Here is a 23,104-nt window from a genome sequence, read left to right as displayed (position 1 = left end):
TCCTCTCTGATAATTTACATCAGTTCTGTCAGAGGGTGGGCATTGCCCTCGTCAATGTTGGACAAGGAGGGTTTCATACACCTGATTGTCTGAAAGTTCTCCCCAGCAAAAGCTGCTCCCGTGGGGCAGGTATTTACACTTCCTTTTGTGTGCTCACAGTTGTTCTTGTGTGATGGACACCATTCAAGAAGCAACGATACAGGAACTGGTCATAGGCCTCCTGTGTTCCCAAGAAGAACCAGTGTTAACTTCCTGCAAGTAATTTAGTATCCTGGTTTGAGTCTTATTGCTCTAAAATCAAGATATGTTTAAAAAAAATAATTAAAATAAAAAACACAAGATCTTAAGGTGATAATTGATCTACCTGTGCCTGCGTAACATATTAGCTGAAAAAGAAAAAAAAAACAAAACAGAACACCCAAAATACTCATCTAAACTTCTTAGCTGTGCACAAATATCATGATATGAGGGAACAATCAGATGTATGACATCATGTAGACATGACATACAGATGACTGAACATTCTTCAGGAGTTGGGTCAGACTCTAATAAGGACAATCTAGTTTTCTCCTTTGAATTAAATGTTCCTTTGTGCCCCTAAATAAGAGATCCCTCAGTTAAATACATGTTTATTTTCTATAAGTATATAGGTTTCCTAAGGTCTGCATGTAACTATGACTAATGATCTCCTGTGCATAAATGCCTCTTAGTTCTAAGATGAAAATTTGCAGACTTGACAGACTATGCAGCATCTATATTACATGTTCACATTTGACTTTATTTTAAAAGAATATGGTCATTGCCTGGATGCAGATCAAAAGAAAGTCAGATTTCCAGACTGAAAGCCTAAGATAATTAAATTTTGTACAGATTTTAAAGCTTAAGAAAAGTAAATGCATATCACACATTATACTAAGATTCTGGTTTCAACACTGCTATTGTCAAGATGGGCAAATGGGAAAATATGTTTATCAGTTTCTTCGTCTAGAACAATGAATTTGAACTAGAACTGAATGAGACTAGAGGTGTGCAAAGGTTTAAACACAGCATCTCTCTTTCTTCAAGCAAAAATCCATAAGATATAAACCTAATCCATACAGCAAAATGGATTGTGTCTCCTATACTGTGACTTCTTTGATTCCAACTGCCAGCTCTGGGGATTGTCTAGAATATACCTAGGGTTACAATGAACAACAGACTAACTAGTCTATAAGGTGCTGGCCCAGCTCTACAACTCCATAATTCTAACATGACATAATACTGTGCATTTTCTAAAACACTTTACAATGTTTATTGGTACAGTCTACATTCCTCTCAATCATCTAAAATAAGGAGGGTGGCTACCATTATATTCCTATTTTAGAGATAAGAAAACTGAACCACAGAGAGTTTAAAGCAACCACATCTACAGTGAATAAGAACTGAAACTGAGAGCAGAAGCAAGAAACCCTCAGTATTTTCTTTTCTGCTAGACACTCTTTCCTATATAAGGCACTGAAATAAGATTACCGCATTAAGCCTTTGATTTTGCAAGGTTCAAATAAATCTCTAAAATTTTAAGAATAAAGATAACCATTTACTGAAGCTAAAAAAAGAAACAACAAATAAATTACCAAGTTCAGTAGGTTGAATTTGGTAATTGAATTATTCACATTTGGCATCACATTAAAAAAATAGTTGCTAGGATTAATCACTCATTATCCTCATTGGTTTGTAATCCAGAGATTTGGACTTTAAGTATTTCATATTAAGTTCAGTTTAATAAAAAATAGTAACTATTTTAAATATTTCTTAGTTTAACTTCTAACATGGCAATTATCAATAACTGTAAGTCACATAACCAAAGCTCTTTGAGATGCTCAAAAAATATTGAATGCAAAAGCACCTGTAGCCAAGAATTTGTAAAGTCACTGGTCCAAAAAATATGTTAAAGTCTAATATATGTTAAGGGCAACATTTCAAACTGACAGCAAAAGTGTAGGTATAGTATTTAATATTGTTGGAATGAGAAGCCAGTTGTTTAAGGGATTGTGCCTCTGTGTCTAAGTAAAGCCCAGACAACTTTCTGAAAGAAATCTCCTCTGCTTGAAGTGCTCTCTTAGCTCATGGCAGAGGAGACACCAGGTGGTTAATCTTCAAACACTTGTCCTATTAAGCATCTCAGTTTCACAAATGCAAAGTTTCCATCTGCAGCATAAGTGATTGGCAACTTACTGCAGGCACCCCCGCAGCCCACAAAATTCAGAGTTTTCAAAAGTGTCTTAATTCTAACCTCTGAAACTCCACCACTAGTGGGCTGACAAGTTGAATCTTAGTGATAGCTGGGATTCCTCCATTTGCCCCCAGGGTTATGATGCTATCCTGCAGAGGTGGTGCCAAAATATCATCCTTTCGTACTGGGTACCATGGAGACAACTATCATCTCAGCCACAGGTTAGGACCAGTGTTTTAAGACCAAATGATTGCCTGGGGAACTTGGTTGAGGCTGGGAACTGCTGACCACTTCTCCCTGGTGTCCAACTGCTTTCTCAAGGCAAGGTGCTGCCAGTGAAGAGAGTCCCTACAACTCACCAGGACCCACAGTTCTGTGAGTCCCTTCTCCCGACTGAGTCCAGGTATAGAAACCCTCATTTATGTTTTGATGCTTTGCCATCCTTCTATAAGCTACAGTCTAACAAGACTGCCCTTGTTCATCTCCCAAGGTGTCATCCTTCTTCAGAGAGGGTATACAGTTCATATTGTGCAATGACCAAACACAATTAAACACATCTGTATCTCATGCCCACAACAATGAAGGACTTCCCCCTTTCCTCATTTCATACAATAAGTATAATTTCTTACCTTAACAATTATTTCCTTGCTTGTGTCTTACTGTATCTTTTAAAACCAAATCCTACACAACATCGAAGACATGGGGAATTTGTTTTCAGTCTTGAAGTCTTTCTTGTATCCTCAAGGTTCTTGCCAAGGGCGTGTACAGATGTGAAATTGAGTTTTAATAACTGGCTCCTTGGTCATTCCTGAGCATAAGCCTACTTTTTCCTTCATCTTTGATTTTTTTTGGTGTTTAGCCTAGGAACTTAGATCTCGAACATCTTATCACTATCTTATCTTTTCAGTCTCAAAGGAAAACTTCCCCCGCAAAAACTTCTAAAAACCCAAAAGCAAACTTCCCCCACTTGCATTGCTTATAATAGCTATTGTACTCTTAATCCACTCATCAAAAAATATTTATTGAGCACATATTAAGTTCCAGGCATTGAGTATCAGTGAAACAAAGAGAGTGGTCTGTGCTCTGTGGTAGGGTCATGGATTCCCAAGTTTTTGCTCTATAACATAAGCATCCTTGGTTATCAATCCTGCCCCTCACACTGTGGCAGTGGCCAGTTATTTGTCTGAGCAAGAGAAAATGATGGACACATGTTTGAGATTGATATTCTGATTTCCTGCCTGTGTACATAATTATAGTTTCAGGTCATCATATCTCTCTACCTCCTCTAACTGGCTACAGATCACTGACTTATCCTGATAGAACCCTAAGATATGGCAAGAAGAGATGGCAAACTATATCTGAGAAAAGTGAGAAAGGCTTAAAACTACAATTTAAGAGAACAGAGTAGGAAATTAACTGGGATGAATAACTTCCAAGTTTACATTAGAAATAGGAACATGTCACCCGTGTACTTTTTTTTTTTTTTTTTTTTTTTTTTTTTTAGATAGGGCCTCACTAAATTGCTGTGATTGGCCTCAAACTGCAATCCTCCTATTTCAGCCCCCTGAGTCACTGGATTTACAGGCATGTGCCATTGCACCTGGCAACTGATGTACTTTTTGATAGAATTTAATTTATTCCTTTCAACCTCCCTATATGTTAACAAAAATTGAGGATGGGTAAGAAAAGGTGAATTAGGGAGAAAAGGAGATGGAAAACTGACATTTGTTGAACTTGTTATAATACAAAATATTTTATTTAATACTCCATCCTTAGGAGATACTTTTAATGATCTATATTTCATATGAGAACATAAAAATAAATGATGTGCCAAAGATCACACAGGGAGTCAATGATAGTTCTGGGATTAACCTAAATCTATGTGGTGCTTATAATATGGTATATCTTTAAGGACACATTCTATCATTTTAAACTATGTGGATATTTCCAGGTAAATCATCACATTCCTGACCCATTTTCAGATGTTATGGCATTCAAGCTCTTCCAATTTTTTGTGTCCCAAACTATAATCACCACAGGAACTCCCTGGGGATTTAATTATAATGCAGATTCTGGTGCAATAGACCCAGGGAGCAGACAAAGAATCTGCATTTCTAACCAGCTCCCAGTTTATGCTAATATTACTGATCTTTACAGAAAAACCACTTCAGTCAGCAAGGACAAAGCTCACACCCCTGGATTTTGCAGATGAGAAAACCAAGACCCACAAGAGATGAAGAGAATTTCAGATAGCAAATTAATTAGTAGAGACAAACAAGATTCAAAAGTCCTGTGTTCCTGTTACTTCCTTATGTTTTTTTTTTTATTAGTTGCTCAACACAATACAGTGATCTTGACATATCATACATTTGATTCATATAGGGTATGAATTCTCATTTTTCCACATGTACAAATTGCAGGATCGCATTGGTTATACATCCATGTGTATACATACAGCAATCCTAGTGACTTCCTTATGTTTTTACTTTACACAAAATAAAATATTACTTAAGATTACATACAACTGGGTATGGTGGTGCCTGTCTGTAATCCCAGCAATTTAGGAGTTGAGGCAGGAGAATCCCAAATTCAAAGCCAGCCTCAGCAATTTAGCAAGGACCTAAGCAATTTACCAATATACCCTGTCTCAAAATAAAAATTAAAATAAAAAATACTTGAGGATACAGCTCAGTGGTAAAGCACCCCTGGGTTCAATCTCCAGTACAAAAAAATAAAATAAAATAGTAATAACACAGCACAACATCAAGTATATTCATTTGATATGTTTTTACACTTGGTAATAACTTAAAAACTTAAAGGATTTATATATTAATGACAAAACTTCCTGCTTTATTTTTTTAAGGAAAATTTTAAAATGTTAAGTGTAAAAAAAGACAGATATTATATATATATTTCTTTCAGAAAATATGCTGATTATGTATTGAATAGACAAATTATTGTTAAGCATACAACTTACTACAGAGTCTACAAAAGATCACATTTATTTTATGAAAATGCTTGAATTTTAGTTTTGTTTTATTTAAAGAATCATTTCACTTAAAAACTGGTTTTGTGAACGTTTAAATCTTTCTCTCAATAAAAGAACTTTATATTCTTTACAATCTATATGTATTCCCCAAGTCTCAAGTCCCAGAGTTTTGAGTAAAGTTAGAAAATGTGGTAAACCAATATAAATATGCATAAATAAACAAATATGTAAATGTAATCAGTTCCCAGTTTTCATGCATGTTGTACATTAGAGCATAATAGTTTTATATTTTTCTTGGCCCCCAAAGTAAATTATCTTCTAAATTTGTGCATGCCAGAACTAAATTCAAACACCAATTGATGTCCACAAGAAAGAAAGAAAATTTCTAAAAAAATAATAAATTGCCTCAACTTTTCAGTTATTTAATATTAAAATATTAAGTAAAGACACTGTCTTCATTAGAGCAGTCATCTCATTAAGGTATGATGTAAAGTGAGGCACAGCTCAAGTAATCACAGGATATAACCAAGGCAAAACTCTTTTTAATGCAAAAACATAATTAGCTGTATAATCAAAGGCTAACTGGAAAGAGAATATATTGACTTTAGTTGTTTTATCCTTTTTGGAAACATTAATTATAGTTGCCTTTTAGCGGTACCATAACAAGCATCTTAAATACATTAAAATTGCCAGTTAGCAATATTTTAGCATATGATCTAGCTAAAACTGGCTTTATTCCTCTTCCCTCCTCTGAAATCCCTCTCCAGTTCACATGTTGCACAGAATCTGAGACTTGCCCTGTTTCTATGAATAGATTTTGTTATCCTTTAGACATTTGCTTTTATTATTTACTTGTTTTAGTAAAGATCTGCTTGAAGAGAACTTTTTAAAAATAACCCCTTATTTGTGGAATTTTCCTGCTTCTCAGTGGTCAAGAGCTCAATCTCCATAGCACAATAGATAAGATTGGAACCTCAGCATGACCAGCTAGGTCTCTGGCCTTGGACAACATATTTGAACTCTTTATTCCTCATTTTCTTCTTCTCTATGAAATGGAGTTAACAACCATAACCCACTACGAGTACACTTACCTAATACAGTTATCGTGAGGATTGAACTTGACAAATAAAAGTAAAATAATCAGAACATTTCCTGTCCACTGAAAGTGATTAATAAATAATGAAAAGAAGGAAGAACCAGACACGAGGAGGAAGGGAAGGAAGACGAGGAGGATGAGGCAGGTGCTGCAGCAATGACAGTAAAACCAGTTGGTTCTCAATTAGAGGAATGGATCTCCAGATCTCCTGGGAAAAGAAAGATTACATTTAGTTCTAGCACTGCCACGTTATAACCTTAGTAAATTTAATCAGTTTCTGCCAGTCTATTTTCTCATCTGTAAGTAGGAAATAACATTTGCTTCACATCGAAAGGTGTTATGAGGATCAAATAATATGTTTGCAAAAGTTTATTTGAAAGTCGTAAAATACTATAAAATTGGACAAGTATATTTTATATGCAAAGATATGATCATTTGAAAACTTGGATTTGACTCTGACTATCCATATTAGGATTTCCAATTAATATTTGGTGGGTAACTTTTTAAAGAGAAAAGATTAGGATAGAAATGATGCTTTCTTAAGTTTTTACCCAAAGCAGTAAAAAGTGCATGATAGGAACCAAAGATTTGAAAAAGAAAGCCAAGAGGGTCAAACCACATTAGTTACTCTTAGTTCATTGCCATTGGCAACAACTGGAAAAGAACATGTGATATTTAAAAGAATGAAAAACAAAAGAATTCAAGAACAAATAAAAGTAAAATAATCAGAATATTTCTTGTATTTCTTTTTATGATGTTGATATATTATAACTAATACAAAAGTGATCAAAATTTTCAAGTTATATATTAACACACTCTTGTAAATAAATATACAAAACTGGCAATAGAAACTGCAAAGCCCAGCATTAAGCACAATGAATGTTCTCAGTAAATATCAGCTACGTTAGTATAGGTAGCCGTGTTCTCATATAACCCATGTAAGATCAATTCAGAAGACTTATGGAACAGAAAAAAGCTTTGAAGTGAAATGGCGGATTAATTCACTCAGTCCAATAAGAAGCTGATTTCCATGAGAGTTGTACGTAAGACTCATAAAAATGATCTCCTTGGGGCTGGGGTTGTGGCTCAGTGGTAGAGCTCTCGCCTGCACACGTGAGGCACTGAGTTCGAGCCTCAACACCACATAAAAATAAAATGAAGATATTGTGTCCACCTAAAAACTAAAAAAAAAGTATACATTAAAAAAAAAGAATGATCTTGCTATTTCTAAGTGAAGCTAAAGCAGACCAAGCAACAATTTGTATTTTTAGCCATGCTAACTACTGAAAGATTACTCAAAAGTTCTCTGACCAAAATTGTATTTGTTTTTGTTTCTTTATAATCCTTGTTTCATTGCTATGAAAAAACCAGCTCAGCATATAATATTCCTATTTCCTTCCTTGTTTTCCAAATTAGATGCTTTATTTTGACAACCTCTAGTGCTCATTACAAAACCTCATTAATTCTTTTAATCATATACCTTTTAATCATATCCTGTCACTAAAATCAAAGTGTTGAATTTTGTTCCCTATCCTCTTCTTGAGATTTCTTTTACATATGCCATAGTTTAATAAACAGCTACAATTGATTCCAGAAGAAATAGAAAATGAGAATAGTTGCTTAATAATATAAAGAGAATTATGGTAACAGTTGCTTAAAAATATAAAGGCTAAATAAGATAAAAACTAGGAAAATTGATGGATACAATTCAAATATCAATAATAGAGGCAAAGCTTGTGATCATACAAACAAGAATACAAATAGCATTTTATAAAATTTAGTATCCAATCATTATTTTTTGAAAAGCAAAAAGTGGAAATCTCATAGAAAATTAAAAATTGAAAAAACAATTTAAACTGATAAAGGGCTCATGTCTCACTCTCCACTAAACTCCATTCAACAAACATGATACTAAGTGATTAGAAAGGCAAAAAAGAAGTTTTGTAGAGGATATGGTTTCTACATAGAAAACCTAATTAATCTACCAACTAAAATTAATGAGTGCAGAGAAGGGGAGGCAGCTCCGTGGTAAAGCACCCGCCTAACTTGGAAGTCCCCAGTTCAGTAACCAGCACCACAAACTAAAATAAGGTTAGCAAAATTTGTGGGTTTAGAATCAATATATAAAAAAAAAATTAATTTACAGACATTGCCAAATATCAGTTTAAAATGTACAGTTAAAAAAGATGCTGTTCAAAATTTTTTAATTACAAGAAATAAGTCTAAAAGAACAGAGCTCTTTAAATGGAAAATGACAAAAATGCTGTCAAAAGATTAAAGGAGAGCTAAAAAAATTAAAATGTATACTATATTTCTAACATGAATATTCAATATTATAAAGGTATCAATTTAATTCAAGCAATAATATGTTAAGAATTATGTTGAAGGTCAAAAAGTCATGCTTTTCCTTTTATATTACCGTTCAATCATTCATTAACAAATGTTTTTGTAATTCACATAAACAAAAATGAGGATATAGATGTATCCTATGCCCTTCATCAGACCATTTTGATTGTGAGAAAAAAAAAATGGATCAATTAAAATTAATTGAAACCATAAAGAAAATGTCCTGGCATCTGTAAGTGAGAAGCCTAGGAGTGATTTTGTATTCAGTCCCCCCGGATCTGAGAATTCAAATAATGTCATGTAAGGTTTCTCTCGGCCTCTCATTCTCAGATCTTCCTGCCTGGCCGCATAAGAGTTATCTGCTGCGATACACTGAAAAGCCCATTCTCTGTCGTCCGGGGTGAGAAGATGCATCTACAACTCAGGTCTGGGAATTTCATCCCATTGGCCTGGTTTGGTTCACAGGCTGAACTACAGTGGTCTTAGGAGGAAGGAGTGGAAATGGATTAATTGCGTTGGAGTAATACACCTCCCATAGAGTCAGAGTGGAGTCCACCCACCTCAACCACAGGGATTCAGAGTTAAGATGACCCCATCCCTAAGAAAGGTAAATAGATCCTGCGTAGACCAAAACCAATGCGTGACCCTATCGGGATGCACCAAAACAGAAAATTTCCAAATTTTGTTTTCCGATTTATAATCAGCCATCAACCACAGTCATCAACTAAAGATTTGTAAATTTGTATTTCTAGCTTTGATTCTTTTCTTCCTTGGAATTTTAGTGTCATAAATCAATGGTAAAGAGTCGTCTTCAAATATTTCACATAGATCTCAAATTTGAACAGTGTCCAAATTTGAACTGTATATTTTCCCTTCCAAATCTGTGCCTTGTGCTAACCCCGGATCATGTTCATTATTATTTCTGCCCATCAAATACAGAAATCATCCTAGACCACTTTCCTCTCACCTTTTATTCAACCAGCCACAGATTCAACTACCAAAAGAGCTTCCAGAAGTGTCTTTTCATCAGTATTTCATTGGCTGCTTAATCCAAGCTCTCCTAATTTCACACATGGAATTGTGCACAGGCTTCCTAACTGGCCTCTGTGATGCCAACTCCATCCTTTCTCATCCTCCTCACACTATCATAGATGTTTCCATCTGTCCTTGCTTTGTAAGGTTGATGGTTGAAATTCATCAATGACTCACCAACAACTTCCAAATAAGATAGGAAACGTCTTACTATGACACAAGAGCTTGCAGGACGTGGCTCTACACTCTGCCCACTATCTCCTTTGATGCTTCCTCACTCACACTTCACCTATCCATAGAGCTGAGCAAACTGCACGTCCTAGAATGAGCCATTCCTTCTGCCTCCCACCCATCTTCCGAGAGATGACTCAAATGTTATCTCTTTAGAAACCTGACCTTAAAATCACCACTGGTCCCTCCTTCCCATGGAGTATTTATTTCCTAGAACTCTGTTCCGAGAATCCTTGCTCCCTGCTCCAGAGATTAACATAGATCTACATGCATAATAAATATGTTAGTCCCCCAACTGGTTTAGCCTTATCAAACCCACCTATCTTAAGCTGTAAAGTATCTTGAAGTTTGGGTACACATTTTCTTTTGTATGTAGAATATAAATCTCTGGGGAGCTTATTCTGCCTCACTCATAGTATAAAGCTATGTTCTTTAATAGAATGTTTATTTTATAAACACAATATTTATTTATTCTTACCTTCAATATTCTACTGCTTCCTTAGTCCATACAGAATAGTGAAATGTATCCTACACATGGGAATGCTGAGTAGACTGACTTGGGCTAGGTTCATCAGTTTGGCAAGTTTAGTTGATGGACTTAGTTGTGGATAGATTGACAGCTGACAATCAGATAACAAAGACAGAAGCAGAAAACAGGAATCATCTGATGCTTTTTGGTTAGTGTACTGTATGCAAATTAGTAGAGCAAATAAAGGTGATTTCTGGGAAATGATGGGTCAATTTACTGTTAAGTTTTTCATGGAAATTTGTTGGAAATAAAATTTAAATGAGTTCTTACATTAGTTAGCTATATTTGAAATATCTTTTGAAGTTAAATTATTGACTCACATTTTAAAAGAAATGATTGAAAAGCAATGTTTAAAAAAACTCATGAATACAAATGGATTTTAATTGGGGTCTATTATTGCCTCGATACAGGTATGTAACCCTATTAATATTAATGAGAGCTAGACATATGCATTTATTAGAGATAAATTGACTCATATTGTTTACTAGATTGTTTTGCTTGTCCAAAAACCTGTAGTGTTGAACTTAATTAGAGTTGCCAACAACAATGAGTACATATATTTTAAAAAGAAGAAACTTCACTATCTATAGCTTCCCCTCCCTTTCTTAAGGATGTACCATTTCCCATGAAAAAGGGAAACATGTATATATTTGTAATATATATATATATATTTGTAAAATTTTGCTTCAAGTGATAAGCTCTCATCCTGTATAAATAATTAATAAGATAGAAATGAATATGTCATGTGCTGGTCTTAGTCCTCTAAGGATCCAGTTCCATTTCTGTAAATTGGTTTGTGCCCTCTTTCAGTTTCTGTCTTTGCATCTGTTCATTTTCTTTGGCTCTTTCATGCTGTAGTGAGATCATCAGAGATTTGCTAGTAATTGACCTGTTTGGATTGCACATGAGTGGCATCTGTTAAAAGATAATGTAGTCCTGTAGTTCGCTATTAAGCACTGACCACATTATTAACTCGTAGCTAAACATCTTGAAGACTCCTGAGACATCACTTTCCTTTAGACAACTTCAGTGTGCTGTTACCGTAATCTCCATTACAAATGAACCACTTTGGTTGAGAACAAAGATCTGTGTATCAGCTTGTCCGCCTCCAGGATGCAGTGATTAGTTATTGAGTCTTTATGGTCTCATTTTCACTCACCCTTTCTTTCCTCCCACAGGGACCCCACCCCAAGAATAACAACCACCAAAAATCAACAACACTGTTCTTCCCAGGAGAGAAAGGATCAATAGAATGTGAGAGTCAGATGGGTTAACCTCTACTGCCTGCTTAAATGATGAAGTCCACAACCACTGACAGCCTTTCCACGTTTCAGAATATGAACAGACCTTACAATTTCTTCCCAAATGCGCAGAGGTGCCTTGGTGTGGTTGGAAGCACATGCAAGAGAAATACTTGCTTCATTTAACAGGTGTTAATTTGAGCTGCACCAAAATTTGCATAGAGAATCCAAAGATTAGCAAGACCCTCCCCTGGAGATAGGAGAACAGAATTATTGCTGATCCGTACACTTAAAAATGGTAACCCTAACATAATATTATGAGGCCAGTAATCTAGAGGCTAATTAACTGTACATGAAGACAGGGAAGGTACTTGCTTTGCAGGTAGCTAAATTAATTTTGGTTCAAGTCCCTTTAGAGCAATAAGCATGTTTACACAATCTGCCTAAAAATCACTCTAAAACAAAATCAACCATTAAGACAAAAGATAAACGATACAGGTATCATTTATATATCTATTGGTCATGAGAATGATACAAAGCTGAACTAAAAATTCTATTTCACTTCCAATTAGAGGATTGAAAGTTATAGTTACACAAAAGGAGGTGAGGGTGTAGCTCAGTGGTAGAGCCCTTGTCTAGCATGTGTGAGGCCTGGGTTTGATCCCCAGGACCACATATAAGTAAAGAAAGGAAGGAAGTTAGTTAAAAACATCAAATCTCCAAGGAATATATATATAGTGATCACATAGTTTCTTGATAGCACTATGATAGAAATAATACAAGTTATGTATTATTATTTTTTAAACTTTCCAGTTTAAAGAAATATCCAAGAGGACATTTGAAATCATGAAGTTTAAAAATACCAGTAACTGGGCTGGGGATGTGGCTCAAGCAGTATTGCACTGGCATGCATGTGGCCCGGGTTCGATCCTCAGCACCACATACAAACAAAGGTGTTGTGTCCACCGAATACTATATATATATATAAATCTCTCTCTCTCTAAAAAAAAAAAAAAAAAGTAGCAGAACATTCCCAATATACTGAAAGTTCTGCAAAAATTTTTAAAAAAATAAAAATAAAAACACCAGTAACAATATCATTTTGGATGAAACCGCTGTTTTAGGATATTTTGATAAAATGGCATGTAAATATCTGAAACTATAACAAGTAATAATTATTAATAGAAACACTCTTTTATAGATTAAAATGAAGGAAAAGCATCTTTGCCTGCTATCTATCAGGACAAGTGCTTTTCTCTCCAAGAACATGGAAATTATCAGACAACTTATGAGAAAGTCCAAAAGGCCTTGGGAATGACCAAAGCTCCATAGCCAGCCTGTAAAAAAGGGAAGAGCCAGGAAAAAGAGCTAGTCATCTTTGGACTTGGTACTTGCATCAGCTCTAAGGTTCAGATCACAAAGTCCAAGAGAGAGATATAAACATGGGGTATTCAGACCAGCACTGGGATCACATGGTTCTTCTCTAGACAGCTGGCCACAGCAATAGGAATATCCAGTCAGTGGACAATGGGAAGATATACATTGTGGTTGTGGATGGAGGAGAGGGTCCATCTTCTTAGAATCAGGCCTAAGGCAGCATCTGAGGGATTTTGGGGAGCTGAGAAATATTGCTTTGTTTTAAGAGTCTCAGACAAGATGACTAAAGTTCATGAAAAAGACAACAGGAAAACTGTCTACAATCAGGAAACTGAGGCAGAGATACAGATTCGTGAAATACACATACTTGGAAGGATCACTGGTAAGGAGAAATGGAGTTTGGTGAATCACAAGTTCAATCGGATAAGGACATATCTCAGAAACCAGTTACAGAAGGACAAGGGCTTTTAGCATTACATAACCTGGTTCAGTGACCAGTACCTCAGGTTTCAAGCAGGACCAAAACTGCATATCTGAATGTACAGCATTGTTCACCAACCTGTTTTTTTTTTTAATTTTTATTCTTAAATACACAACTGCACCATATGTGATATAAATCCCTGTAGCTACAAGTTATATGACCAAGTTCTGGTCAATAACATGGATGGTAAGTAGACATGATGAATTCTGCATTTTACTCCAAGCCTATAAAATCCTGCTATCCCACTCATGTTCACTGAATGGAGAATGATAAAACTACAAAACAGAAAGCACCTGAGACAACAGTTGACTGTGTGGAGACTGCCTTCACAACTCTGCCCCCATCCCATTCCAGGTACCAACTGAATTGTGCATGAGTTAAAAGTAAATATCTACTGTGGCAAGCCAGTATTATAGCACCCTACATTATTTTAAAAAATAATACCATTGTCTTCAGTAACAACTATTGGACAGGGATGAAAATGAAGCTAAAAACAAGACTCTAGTACTTTATGTCCATTAGATTATTTTTTATTCAAATTTGGTTATAAAAATGTTTTATTCACCCTGTGACCAATGCAGCCTTGGAAGAGTTTTGTTCAGAGAAAGGGTCTTGCTGAGCAGCTGCAGCTGACCTGGAACTAGCTATGCACAGCTTCAGCCTCCCAGCTAGAATTAGAGGTGAGCAACCACACACGGCCTAACAGACCATGTGACTAGTTCTCATCTTCACAAAATGTGTTGACTTCTATTTTTTTTTTAATACAAGATGATATGTTTCTAGTTTGTCATAACACCTGGCTCCAGCACCTTCTTTCTGCTCTAGGCAGCCCCTGAATGTGTTCTGGAAATCCCAATAAAAGTACTTCTCCCTGTTTAAAAAAAAAAAAATGTTTTATTTAAGTAGATTACAATCAGTAAGTATAAGGATAGTAATCACTAAAATAGAGAAAAATAATGAAACAAAAACATTCTTCAAAAACTGACAAAGACAATAGGACTTCTCAGGGAAAAAAAAGAGAGAAGACACCACTTGTCAACATCAGGAATAAAAGAGTGACATCATCACAGATCCTACAGATTCTCAAAGCAAAATAAGAGAATACTGTGAACAAAAATAGGTTAATACTTTCAAATGATCACTTCCTTTGCAACCTACCAAAGCATACTCAAGAAGATACAAATAAATACTTCTACATATATTAAAGGGATGAATTTGTAGTTTTAAAATTATACCAAAAAAAAAAAGTTAAGGATGAGAAGCCTTCAATGATGAATTCTACCAAACATATAAGAAATACTACAAATTGAACTTAAACTTTTCCATAAAACTGAAGAGGAAAGAATACTTCCCAATTTATTTTATGAGAACAGTATTATCTAATACCAAAGTCAGTTAAACACATTACAAGGAAAGAAAATTACAATTAAACATAGACACAAAAAAATTCATCATAAAATTTTAGCAAATTAAATAGAATATATCAAAAAAATAATCCATTATGTCCATGTGGGATTTATCATAGGAATGAAAGTTTAATTTAAAATTCAGAAAAATAATACAAACTTCTTAACAGATGCAGAAAAAATAATTGAACAAAATCCAACGTGAATTCCTGCTCAAAACTCTTAGCAAACTAGGGACAGAAAAATCTCTTCCTCAATCTGGTGAGAAGCAAGTACAGAAAGCCAGAGCTAACCTGATTTTTAAAGGTAAGAGATTGAATGCTTTCACCCCAAGAGCAGAAAAAGAAAGTATCTGTTCTCACCACTCCTCTTCAACATTGTACTGAAGATCCTTAGCTGGGTCAGTATGGCAAGACAAATGAATTAAAACCATACAGTTTGAGAAAGAATTAAAATTGTATTTATTCAAAGATGACATGATTATATATGTAGAAAATCCAAATAAATCTACCCTCCTCCCCCCAAAAGCTAGTAGAGAAATTAGAGAAATGCAAATTAAAATTGCATTGATATTTTATCTTACTCCAGTCAAAATGACAATTATTAAGAATACAATAACAATAAATGCTGGCAAGAATGTGGGCAATAAGTTTCACTCATACATTGCTGGTGGCACTGGAAATTGGTTTTCTGCATCTGTGAAGATGCTCATATAATTTTTCTGAATTTTAAATTAAACCTGCATTCTTAAGATAAACCCCACATGGACATATGCATTGTTTTTATGTATTCTATTTAATTTCCTAAAATTTTATGATGGATTTTTTGTGTCTATGCTTAATAGAGATGTTATAATTTTCTTTCCTTGTAATGTGTTTAACTGACTTTGGTATAGGATAATAAATGGTCTTATAAAATGAACTTCCTCTTCAGTTTTATGGAAAAGTTTAAGTTCAATTGATAGTATTTCTGCTGGAAAGCAGTATGGAGATTCCTCAGAAAACTTGGAATGTTACCACAATTTGACCTTGGCATATGCCCAAAGGACTTAAAATCAGCATACTATAGAGACACGGCCACATCAATGTTTAGAGCAGCTCAATTCACAATAGCTAAGTTGTGGAATCAACCTAGATTCCCTTCAACAGATGAATGGGTAAATAAAATGTGATATATATACACAATGGAATATTACTCAGCTTTAAAGAAGAATGAAATTATAGCACTTGCCGGCAAATGGATGGAACTCAAGACTATCGCATTAAGTGAAATAAATTAATCCCAAAAAACCAAAGTCCTGATGTTCTATCTGATATGCAGATGCTAACTCACAATAAGAGGAGTGGAGGGAAGAACAGAAGTTCATTGGATTAGACAAAGAGGGAAGAAGGGAAGCAAGAAGGGATAAGAACAGGAAAGACAGTAGAATGAATTGGACATAATTTTCTTATATTCATATATGAATACATGACCAGTGTAACTCCACATCCTGTACAACCACAATAATGGGAAGTTAGCCAGGCATGGTGGCGCATGCCTGAAAGCTCAGTGGCTCAGGAAGCTGAGGCATGAGGATTGCAGGTTCAAAGCCAGCCTCAGCAAAAGTGGGGCACTAAGCAACTCAATAAGACCCTATCTCTAAATAAAATACAAAATAGGGCTGGAGATGTGGCTCAGTGGTCGAGTGCCCCTGAGATCAGTTCCTGGTACCCCCCACCACACACACACACACACACACAAAAAAAAAAAAAAAGAATGGAAAGTTATACTCCACATATGTACAATATGTCAAAATATATTCTACGGTCATGTATAACTGAAAAAAACATAGCTAGTAGAATTAATAAGTGATGACAAAATACAAAATTGATAGAAACCAATTGTATTTCTATATACTAGCAATGAAAAGTCAGAAATTTAAATTTGAAAACATCATTTAAAATAGCATGAAAAAATTATGAACTACTTAGAATAAATCTACTTTATTCTAAAACTACTTAGAATAAATTTGGTATGTGAAATACATGTAAATTATTGAAAAAAATAAAGAAGAAATACATGTAAATTACTGAAAAAAAATTAAAGAATAAATCTGGTAATTCTAAAACTACTTAGAATAAATCTGGTATGTGAAATACATGTAAATTACTGAAAAAAATTAAAGAAGACAAAAACAAACAGAAACAAATATTCATGAGTCAGAGGATTCAATAAGTATCTGTCAAACTTACAACATGGATCTATAGATCCTGGAGATGTGGCTCAGTGGTCAAGTGTCCTTGAGTTCAATTCCCAGGAATCACCCCCACAAAAAAATGGATCATAATCCTAAATGTGAAAGCTAAAACCATACAACTTGTATTAGAAAATGGGGGAAAAAAACTTCCTGACTTTCATCTTAATTTACAATTGCAATTGTGTCATAACTGCAAATTTAACTCACCTATAATGCTTATGTTCTCAAAAAGAATCGTTCACTCATTGGGTCCAATTTGACCCACATAAGATCCATGAACATCACCACTATTCATTTCTGTTTAGCAGGGAAGACTTAACCAGAGTTCCAATCCAGTTTAAACTCAGTCTGTCTTGGATAACAATGACATTTCTCCCACCACTCATGCCCACAATTTTCTCCCTACTATTACATTTGGATTTATGGGAGTAAAGGTATCCATGACATTTTAGATTCATGATGGGGACATAGTCCTCTTAATTCACGTAGTACCCAGATACTTTTCCTAATTTTCTTCTGGTGCCTGTGTATCCTGCCGACTGGAATTCTTAGTTTTGTACTAAGCATCCTGTTCTCCCTTGGCTTGGAGAAGCATGTCCTGACTGACTTGGCCTTCCCCTAACCCCTGAGTACAGTCCACTGAGGTCTGACTGTAAGTACCATTTGCTCCTGGTTACACCCAAGTTGTGTTCCCAAGTCCTCATTACAAAGTCACCTTGCCCACAATGGCCACCAGTGGCCATGCTTCAAGCTCTAACGAGTTCCCCAGGCAGAAACACTGGCCCATTATACACACAGAATCCCAGAATGGAGTGGGAAAGTCAAAGCTCTTCATCCCACCCCCCCCAGATGTTACTTTCCTGATGCAAAATTGTATTTTAAATAGTCTCAGCTAATTATCATATAATTCTCTCTTTTCACAATCCTTTTATGACAAATTTTAACATTCTCTTAGGCAAAGAGATGCTTTCAAAAAAGCAAACATTAATTTTCAAAGCATTTATATGTGTAAATTATACAAAACAGTATAAGTGAAGTTTCAATGAAGTATAATTTAGTAACAGTATAAATGTCTTATTTGACTATAAAGATATTTTATTAAAATATAGTGGGTGGTTATCAAATTACTATTGGGGTTTGAGAATGAGAAAATATCTGATATTAGTTTTCAATTATTTAAAATGCTAATGAAAATATTTATAGTTTTATCAGACTGTTCAAATTAGAGAAGAGCATTTTAAGTGATTTGAATGTAAATTGGGTTTTCTTATAATTGCTTCCACTTTGCCTTCAAGCATGTAAATATTCAAATTACTATAAATTCTTCATTCTTACACAGGGCAATGATGCAATTTGACCTTCATTTAGCACCAAGATAATTGTAAACACAAATTATTAACATGGGCACTATTATGGTTTAGATACGAGGTGTCCCCCAAAAGCTCATGTGTGAGACAATGCAAGGTGAAATGATTGTGTTGTCAGAGTCTTAACCTCATCGGTGCATTAATCCCCTGATAGGGATTAACTGAGTAGTCACCTAGGGAGGTAGGGTATGGCTGGAGGAGGTGAGCCATTGAGAGTATGCATTTGGTGTTTATATTTTGTCCATGGTGACAGGAGCTCTGGCTCTCTCTAATTCTTGGTGGGCACATCCTGACCTGGTTTCCTCCATCATACCCTTCTACCATGATGTTCTGCCTCATTTTGAGCCCAGAGCAATGCAGATGGCCATCTATGGTCTGAGACCTCTGAAACCGTGAGTGCCAAATAAATTTTTCCTTCTGTAAAATTGATTTTGTCAGGATTTTGTCACAGCAGTGAAAAAGATGACTAAAACAGGCACTAAATTTGTGGTAGTACTAGATTGTTTAGACTAGGCCTTTTTAACTCCTATATATCATATCATCTCATATCATATTTATTTATTTATTTATTTATTTACTTACTTACTTACTTACTTACTTACTTATTTACTTATTTTTGCAGGTAAATGGATGGAGTTGGAGAATACAATGTTAAGTGAAGTTAGCCAATCCCAAAACACCAAATGCCAAATGTTTTCTCTGATTTAAGGATGCTAATTCAAAATGTGGTTGGGGGCAGGGTGGCATGGGAGGATTAGATGAACTCTATGTTACCTTTTAAAGAAAAAGAAAAACCAAATTTGAAATCCATCAGCAAGAGTAGAACAGGTCCTAAGAAACATTGAGATATCTCACTTAAACTTTAATATCAAATACACCTTATAGTGAGAACTTAACTATTTGCTGGATTCTGTACCAGCATTAATATGTATAGTTTAATTTTAGCTCACATGAAGTTGATTTTATTATATTCAGTTTATAGGGATTCAGAAAATTTAAATAGCTGCCCAGCCTAGTAAGTATCAGAGTCTAATAATATTAGCACATTATTTCAGGCCAAATGCCAGAATTTTATCATACAAAATTTCTATGTAAACACTAAGAGATTCTCTAAATGATACATATTAAATAATAAGCATACATGACATATTACTAATATAGAATACAAATAAAAATCTGAAAGATAAATAGCTATTTTTACAATCTACATCCAAACTACATTTACAAAGCATTATTTCTATGAAGACCCAACAGTTAGAGATGTGATACTGGAATTATTATCAGTGTAGATTCCTCTAAATTTTAAAGTATTAGTGAGCATCATGAGTTTCCTAAGTATTTCAACAACACAATCCTATAAATTTGAACCAAAACCCTTCTTTATAGAATTAGGTTATAAAATCATTAATCTTTCTAACAAAACCCAGAACACCTTATAAAGTCTAAGGAACATCTATCCTGTGGATCTTCTGTCTTCCTTAACAATGACAATCACAGTTCAATCCCAAAACCCAGCTTTTACTGAAATAGGATTGTGATAAATATAATAAGATTTTTTTAAATAGTTAGAGACAAATATCTTAAAGCTTCCCCACTAATCATCAAAGAAAAACTACATTATTTGCATGCAGCAAATTACTTTTAAAATTATTTACTCAAGATTTCTAGATGAACTGATGAAGTTCAAGTTCAGGCTACAGGAAATGAAAGAATAATTAGCAAATTCATAAATATAATTTTTTCCCATGATCATTTACTAGCATCATTTATTTAAATAAGTTTCTTATTTCTTGATTGCAATAGCAGCACACAAAATTATATTTATATCCTAGACATGAAGTGCAAGAAAAAGAAAACTACTATAGATTTACAAGAAATATAATGCTTTGTGCACGTGACTACTGCCTTTCATTAAATAAAAATGCCTTAATGAAAATAAATAATTTATCATAACAAATAAATCCAATTGAAACTAATTATTATTTTCTTTCTCCACTGTCACAGATAACATTCATGTGAGTACCTACCTTGGATTCTGTTTTTTGAGTCAACTAGGAAATGAAGAAAACATGCGGTCAAAAATAAATTTGTAGACATCTTGAGTAAATTTTCTAGGCATCTGAGTTCTAACATTAATGAAAAGGAATTGCCATTAGCTCAATATAGATGAATAAGATACCCTGATTGATAAATGGCATCATTTTTCTCTAGAACTTAGCCTCTAAGAAACATTTCTGACTTACATCATCTCTGCTAATCCCTTATTCTATTATCCGTATGCACTTATCCTCTTTTGCACGCAATTAATTGCATTGTTTATATGTGATCCTATTACTAATATTAATTCACCAGTGGTTAAATATATGTTGTGCCTCCAACTATGAAAACTTTCATTTTTTATTTTTTTTATAATACTGAGCCTAGGGCTATGACAAGGAAGGTATGCTTTGAATGCTAAAATTGTCAGGCTCTAAGGAGAAATTGCTTGCTATCATCAAAATGACTGAGAGCAGGTAATTTCATTTCTAGTGGGAGTCCATACTTCAGTATTAACTTCTTTAGAATACAAATAAACCTTGGAATTATTCCAGCCCCTACTCCTGATAGTATTTAATTAAATATTTCTTTATTATTGATAAGCTTTATCAGGAAAACACTTGATCATTTACCAAAATTTAAAATTTAAATGGGTGTCTTCAAGGAAAATCTTATTAAGATTTCTGAAAAAAAATTATCTTGTAGGAAAAGACAAGAATAAATTTTGATGTTAGGAAGGTTACTATTAAGAGAAGTATATTTAGAAACATAGGAAGCTGGAGTCTTCAAATTCATACATAAATCACCCAGAAAAAAATGTACAAAGCAGACCAAACATACTTAAGATGACCCTACTTAATAATTCAATCCAACATGAAATCATTGATGATTGTCCATGGAACAGTGAGTCCCTACTACTTGTTCAAAGATTTTTTAATAGCAGTTTTATTGAGATATAATCCACACATCCTATAGTTCACACATTTAAAATTTAAGTGGATATCTTCAAGATAAATCTTAATAAAGTTTAGGAAAGAATTGTTCTATCTCAAATTATCTTAGAGGAAAAGACAAAAAGACAAGAATACTAAGTCAATAAATACTAGTATATTCATAGACATGTACAAACAATACTGCAGTCAATTTTACAATATTTATATAACCTCCAAAAAAATCTCTGTATCCTTTAGTTACCATCCCCTAGTCCTTCTTTCCCCCATTCATCTCATCCTTACAAAACAATCTACTTTCTATCTCTATGGATTTTTCTATTTTGGACTCTCAGAAAACTGGAATTATATATAGACTATGTGACTCATTTCTTTGACTTAGTATCTCTTCAAGGTTATGTGCAAATTGTTCATGGAGTAAATAATATTCCATCATATAGATATACCATATTTAATTTGTCCCTTCATCCACTTAAGAACATTTGTTTTTATTTTGGGGCTATTATGAATAAGTTGCTATAAACATATGTACAAGTTGCAATGTAGACATGTGTTTTCACATACCCAAGAGTGGGTATATACTTGGGCGTATGTCATATGCTGGCTCATGTCATAACTATTTGAGGAACTATTAGACTATTTTCCAAAGAAACTGCACAATTTCACATTACTACCAGCAGCATAAGAAGCTTCCAATTTCTTCCCATCCTTATCAATACTTGTTATTATCTGACTTTGTAAATCCAGCCATTCAAGGGTGTGTGAGGTAGTAGCTCATGATAGTTTGGGTTTGTGTTTCCCTGATGACTAATGATAATCTTTTTATGTGCTTAGTGGATATTTACAGATTTTCTTCAGAGAATGTCTGTTCATATTCTTTTAACATTTTTTTTGATTGACAGATTTGCCTTTAACAGTCTAAATACAAGATCTTTATTATATATATGAATTGAAAAATTATATTTCCTACTTTGTGGATTGTCTTTTCACTTTGTTGATAGTATAATTTGAAGAATAAAAAGTTTTTAATTTTGGTGAAGTCCAGTACTTCTATTTGTGTTGTTATTTTTTCTCAGGCTTTGGGTGTCATATCCTTCATCAATTCTACAAACATGGGCTGGGCTCATTGGCTCACGCCTGTAATCCCAGACTCTGGGGAGGTTGAGACAGGAAGATCGGGAGTTCAAAGCCAGCCTCAGCAATGGTGAGGTGCTAAGCAACTCAGTGAGACCCTGTCTCTAAATAAAAATTTAAAGTAGGGCTGGGGATATGGCTCAGAGGCCGAGTGCCCTGAGTTCAATCCCCAGTACCCAAACATAAAAAATAAAATTAAATTTTAAAAAATCCACAGTCATGAAGTTTTTTCTTCTAGGATTTGTATAATCTTAGCTCATATATTTATGTGGTTTTGATTAAAGTTTTTGTGAAATGAGTACTAGATATCTATTTTATCTCTCTAAAGTCATTTTGTGTTTATCTACAAATGGACTTTGCATTTGATTCCTACTTCCCACTTCCTAGAATGACTTTCACTTTGAACTGTATCTAAATAAATTTTCCCCTTTAGGAAATCA

The sequence above is a fragment of the Callospermophilus lateralis genome, chromosome 13 (genome assembly GCF_048772815.1).
Source record: "Callospermophilus lateralis isolate mCalLat2 chromosome 13, mCalLat2.hap1, whole genome shotgun sequence".
Lineage (NCBI taxonomy): Eukaryota > Metazoa > Chordata > Mammalia > Rodentia > Sciuridae > Callospermophilus > Callospermophilus lateralis.
This window is presented reverse-complemented; position numbering follows the sequence as displayed.